This window comes from Nicrophorus vespilloides, unplaced genomic scaffold (genome assembly GCF_001412225.1).
Source record: "Nicrophorus vespilloides isolate i.1.1-1 unplaced genomic scaffold, Nicve_v1.0, whole genome shotgun sequence".
Lineage (NCBI taxonomy): Eukaryota > Metazoa > Arthropoda > Insecta > Coleoptera > Silphidae > Nicrophorus > Nicrophorus vespilloides.
Window position 1 is genome coordinate 89718 of NW_017100112.1, and position 7139 is coordinate 96856.

The window sequence follows — 7139 nt, forward strand, 5'->3', positions numbered from 1 at the left end:
TTAATCAACTTGCGTCGCAGACAGAAATTGAATCGGTGATCTAATTTAATAATATCAATAAAATTGATTTTTGCATTCAAAAACAATTGCATAGCTGATGAAAACCTTATGTTCATTTCTAAGAAAAAAATCTTTATTTGTTTACTAAATTGATTTTTATAACCGCGCATATTTTCTTACATGACAGAAACAATTGCATAATTGATGAAGGTTTTTGAAAAGTGTTTTGCTAGCTGTGCAACGGTTTTTCTCTCTCTCTCTCTCGTTTCTCTTTCCCTATACCACTTCTTTTTCTATTTCAGTCTCGCTATTTCTCTCTCTCTTTCTCTTTGTATTTTATGTGTTTTATACAACAGTGTTGATATGAATTGAAATGGTTCGTCGCCTGTTCGGCAGGGCACGTATATACGTTTTGCGCGGATTGCTTGGCGCGTGTAATTTCTAATTAAAATATACACACAAATGCAAAATTTATATTTGCACTCTCACACACGTTCGCGCGTATACAACAAACGCGATCTCTGTTCGAAATTACATGTATATTAAACATGGAACAATCCAACCGACTGCCGCGTTTCAACCAATCTGAATATATATTATTAATTTGAGCCTAGCTACGCTACTGTGTGCTCCGCCTCTCCGATTGAGAAACCGGAATCCGGATCTCTGGTCCTGACTCCTCGACGAAAACTCTCTCTGCACACAAATTAATTAATTTAAGAAACGAAGGGAGAAAACAGCAGATTTCATCATGGAAAAGTAAGAAAAAAAAAAGAAGTATTTGTGCACAAATGTAAGGAATATCCATTGTGAAATAACCTTGTTCCCTAATTACTGGTAATTCGTTTTATAAAATAAAGCCTTTCCTGTGCATTTAATTAAATTTATTATGTTATTACAAAGTTTGCAATTATACGAAAACATTGATATTTCTTGGAAAAAGGTTATACTAGAACAAGATAATAACATCCAAGTAATTAGAAATAAAATTATCCACATGTTTAAAAAAGGAGTAAGAAAATGGACATTAAATTAAAGAAGTTTTTGCCAATAAATGTTACCATTGATTTTAAAAGGTGAAGCACCACCACGTTTTCAATTGTGTTTGTCTTTTTTAGTTTTTTTCTTTAATTTGACTTTTCTTCTTTTCGAAGAAGTTATATATTTACAGTCAATAAACGTTAAGCTTTCTTTTATCCAAATATTGATACAAATTGTGCAATTCAATATTAATTTAATCCACTTACTCTAATTACTTTATTAGTTTACTTTTCATAATTACAAACGAATTTACCAGATATTATTATGATTATTAATAATTAAATTAATTGTCTGGAAAGTCATTATTTTGTTTTTTATTCATAAAGATCTTTCATTAAGAACTCCGTAACATTACTAAATATTAAAAATAATTGATATTTGCCGTCGGATAATAAACTAATATTTATATTAATTCTATAATTTTATGTAAACTTACAACTATGTCTCGCAGGAATCCATTAAGATTATACTTTTTGAGAAAAATTCTTACTATTTCTAAAAAAAAGTGATGCAAAATGAATGTAATATGTATGGATAATAATAATATATATATATATAAGTTCCATATAAGTTTCAAAGTAAATTTCATGTTACAGATTAAATATTTTGATTTTCTCAATTATATATATATTTCGAGAACTTGTCTCTTTTTTTTGTTGCAGATTGTAATAAGTAATAAATATTTGAACAAAATTACTTTTTATTGTCTATGAATGCAATGAAACCACACTAATCTTTTGCTAATGGATTTAGAGCCTGAGGCAATCAAAAGGGTTGGACTTTATGTGAATTAAATATGTTTGTTATTCGTTGAAAAGGGTGAAATGCAATCGTCCGATCATTTCTCTTATTTTTTTCTCCCTCTGTGTACGCGACGTGGATTCATCATTAATAATTAATATTTGGAACGTTGATTCCATTATTCGGACCAGAAGATATGCTAAATGCCTATCACTTAATGTTGAAAGGGGTGAGACCCGATGGTATATCGCCCATGCCCATTCAGATACCACTAGCAACCACCAACGTCTGAATAAAAGGAACAAAAATCATAACGCAAACAATGCTGAATTCACAACAATAAAAAATATGTATGCGTATATGAAATGAACTCGTGTGCAAATGGCTTACAAAAATGGTTGTTTGCGGTGGAGTGCGTGAAAATGAATGCACTTCGTCCATCCACCAGATGATATATAGATGATATCATTCGATCGGGGGTTGAAGGTGAGCGTTCGAGCGGCAGAAACAGGAATATAAAAAAAAATCATCAACATTTATACCTTTCCCTACCACGTTTGCTACGACCTCCTCGTTTCTCTTTCAAACATCCATTCTTGTTTCCCTTTCTCTTATTCTGTCGCGCGCATCAAAAAATCACGTAAAGGGTTTTATACAAATATATTCATAATAATGTGAACGGACCACTGTACAATGGGGCCATCCCCTTTGTACGGGAACCAAAGGGCACATACGCTTCTGTTTGTTTATTAGTGTATTTACATGAAAAACATCGACCTTCGTCTTGTGTACAAAACAATATTTACTTTATGAGAATTAGTCCAAAGTTATTTATCAATTTTCATCGTCGAAACGATCCATATCTTCTTCTTTTCAATTGTTAATTATGTGCCCCAATTCTTCTAATATTCAAATATCCAGCTTACTTGTTTACTTAGTTTTCTTTTTGTCTGATTTAAAGATTTTTTTCTTTCAGAGCAGGTGATGTCCAACTTGTATGTTTAATAGTTAACCAAGGTGCGTCATGTATAAATACTTTTTTAACTCTTTGTTACCTGAACATAATTAAAACACATTAAAATTAAGTTTCTTATAAGTTTTTATTAAATTTTATTTATTTTAAATATTGTAAATGTTCATTCAATTTTAAGCTTAAAATCTATTACAAAAACGGATTACAATATTATTTTATAAACTTATTTCATGGTATTCTGCTATAAAAAAAATCATTTCGTTACAACATAAAACACAGAAGTGACAAGTTTTACTTGAATGTAGTAAGTTTATATTACTGCTAATAATATTTTACTGTTAATCCTTCAACGCATTACTATAAAATTCAGCCCACTTTAGAGTGCTTTTAGAAACCGTCAGTCAGTATGAAGAAAGTACAAAGTTATGGTTAGTTTGTATCCACTGGCATCTCACAGAGACCCCGCGAGTAACGGGGTATGTTAACTATTGTTGAAAACCAAATTTCTTTAAACAAACATGAAATTAAATTTATATAAAATAATATTTTTTATTTTATTATGATTTTTTATTTCTATATAATAAAAATATTATATAAAAAAACTAAAAAAAATAAAGACAAAAATAAATCTAAGTTTTATTAAATAAGCAAAGTAACTTTTTGTTATTTATCTCGTATATATATTTACTTCTAATTTTTTTTTTTGATAATCATTTTTAAATTCTATAAGAAAAAAAATATGTATATAATACAGAATAACCTCGCTTAACGAATTTAATCAGTTCCAATATTTCCGGATTTTTACTCGTATAATGAAATACTCGTATAATGAAATACTCGTATAGTGAAACATAAGATGTGTGCACAAGTTTTAAAAATGATGTAGCAGGCGTACAATCCGGGACTTCTCTTCTCATCGTCTCGTTATGCGAAACGTCATTCGTTAAGCGAGTCATTTTCTTAAAAATTAATTTTGCTCGTTAAGTGAAATGCTCATTATACGAGGTTCTTGTTAAGCGAGGTTCTACTGTATTGATTTTTGTTAAAATAATGAAGTATTTTATATGTATGATTCGTGACACAAGAAGTGTGCACTTGAACTAGTCATTAATTCTGATACAATTATTAATATGCGATGAAATTGTAATTACATGTATTTCGTAATTGAGTCTCGATGATGCGGTATATAGTAAAGTGGACGTGACGGCAACAAAGTGTCAACAAGTGTATAGATCAGCCCCCTTCGGCAGTGTGACATTTTAATTAGTCCGGTGTAAACTGCGCGATAAATATATTCCAAATGTAAATTAATTTAATCAACGCGGAAGTGGAAAATTCACCCCTTTCCGGCCGCCGGGGACGACCTCACACCCTTCAACTCGCCCCCTCTGCCCGCTTCCGACTGGGTTCAAAGTAATAATAATCTCGCTTAGTGAGATTTAATTAACATGTGTACACACGTGTGCGGATTTCGCAGTGTGGCTCACTTTAAAATGCAAATATAAACTATTATAAATGTCAGTGGCAGAGGACGACTATGCTCATGTGAGTGCGTGTGAAAAAGAGAGAACGAGGGATTTGGTGGAGGTGCCGGGCGCTGAAGAGCGACAAGGAGAGGAAGGCGTGAATGGGATTGGAGGGCGCGTGGCGCGGATTAAAATCCGTCCTGGTAGCCGCGGGCGGAAACAATCGTGGAATTCTGGTTATGGATGTGGTCGAGGTTGTGGTTATTAGTGTGATTGTGGATGAAGCGAACCGTTCGCACGACGGGAAATTTAAATCGCATTAGCGAATAAAGTGCATTTTCGTCGCGCCGCAAAGGGCACGCGCCTGAATGCTGTGTGAGTGTGTATGTATGCGTTTTACAGTGGAAAGAGAAAGAACTCATCACCGAACTGCCAGAGTCAGGCTAATCCGCGCCGAGACCAATTTTAATACTAAAATCCGAAGGAGAATGGATTTCATCCCCGGAGCCATCCTTTCCACCGCTTTAAAACTTCCATTGATTATATCCGTTTATTCAGCATAGTATAGAAAATAAATTTTCTTTTACTTCATCTCAAGAAAATATACCGTATTTCACCAAGTATATGACGCACCTTAAGAATGAAATTTAAAATTTGAAAAAAAATATATTACATAAAACATAATCAATTATTACACCCCATTTTTTTCAAAAAAATACAATAATAGTTTTAGAAATCTAAGCATTTAAATTCTTTCAATATTCAAAATCTTATTCTTGTACGAAAACAAAAATAAAATGTTTTATTTAAATTTACTAATTTCTATACTCTTTGAGACTGGTATCGTTAATTATATTGAGGAGTATAGAATTAACTAGGTTTTAACAATAACTTTTACCAAATGTACATACTTGTAAATCTAAAATACAGGTATCCCCCGACTTACGAACTAGTTCCGTCCCAAAGGGTTGTTTGTAACTCGAATTTGTTCGTAAGTAGGGGGAATTTTAAAAAATTCAAAATATACTTGTCTTACCACACTTTATCATGGTTTTTACTTTTACTGACTGCATAAATTTGAAAAAATAGATGAAAATAAACAAAATACTTACTTACAAATACTTTTCAATGTGGACATCACAATTATTTAGTACATCTTCCAAAAATATTACATTTTATTAAAGAAATTATCAATTTTTGTTTGGACAGCTTTTATAATTGTGTTCGCAAGTCCGGGAAATCGTAAGTCGGGAGATACCTGTACTTATATTTAAACTATCCTTTTTCGTACTTATTGCTTAAAGTTAAATATCATAAAAATTTTATGACTGACAGAACTAGAGCAATTTTTCTTTCACATTAACTGTTGTATTTTTCAGATTATTATCAAAATCCACCAGTTGTTTTGCTGATTTATTAAAGTTTTCCAATAATATTTATTTTTTATATACGAATCTGTTTCATCTATTTTGTATTACGTCATATATGTTTTACAGTAGACGCACAATTCTTGAAAACATATGCAGTATCGTTTTGCTAAACTCTAACCAAGATATGAAGAAACAAGTTGATCTCATCACTCCAAATCACCTCTTTCCAATCGTTTTTTTCTTTCAATTGGACTCAAATTCAACTTTATTTAATATCGATTGATAAAATTTGTTTATTATATATTATAAAATATATTTTTTTTGTTACTAAATATATTATTAAAGAAAATTGTAACATTTTGTTTATATTTTCCGCATATCAATATATATTTATCAAGGATCTTTTCTTTCTAAACGTGCTAACCTCACCAAAACATTACGTTTTCTATCATTTTTACAATGTGTTTTGGCCACATTGAGTCTCAACAATATTAGTAAAACTCAATTTCTCACAAAAACATAATGTTTTTTGTTATTATAATTGTTATATTTTTCTTCTTCAAAATCTATATTTAGTAGTTTTGGAAATATAAAATAAAAAATATTTACTCTCACCTTTATATAGATATAAAATTTAAAGTTTTTCGTATAACTATAATAATCATATATTAATCAATACAATTTTAAAGAAAAACAAGTAGTTTTGATCATATACAATTATTAATTTATTTTGAATATAAGTAATTAGTAAATATTGGTGTAGAAATATATTAATATAAGGTTGTAATACAAAAGTGTTTAATATCAATGATCAGGTGTAATGTATGTTGATAATAGGATTAGACAAAATGTTAATAGAATTGAACTGTGAATCTGTTAATTAAAAGTAAGATAAATCTGTTGTTGGATAAATAGAATTTAGTAATTTGAACGTATAGTTATTATTATTATTATTGTTGGTCCATGAATGGGAGAGATGCTGTGTTGTGGTCTGATCGGTATTGTGTGTGTTTCTATGTATGTTTGTATTAAATCGGGGTCCGGATGATTTTAATCTTATTAACGATTGATAGTGCGGAACGTCGCAGGACTACGATACAAGAGGAGAGAGTGAGAAAGGGTTCTCTCCATTCACCCCCAGGCAGAGAGATCGCGTCCGTAGGTCGTTCTGTCTGTCGGAGGGAAAAAGGGGGAGTGAGAGTTGCCAATTGTGATTGTGATTGCGATTGTGACGGACCTCTGCCGATGACAGACGCCAGTGGGTATTATTATATTGTGACTGGCGAGGTCACAGACGACCACCCCTGGCAACAACGGCCACCCCTGCGATCCTCTCGTCCTTAATAATTATTAATTTATATACATATGTTTTCGTTATCGGGGAACCACTCCAATTGTACTTTGTATCACACTAATTATATCCGACCTCCGATCCCTGAAATCTAACCAACCCCCCTCCCCCCAACTCGAGTGCACTCAAATACCCCCACCGATGTCCCAACAACAACAACAAAAAAAAACACGCACATCAATTGAAACTCATTTCTC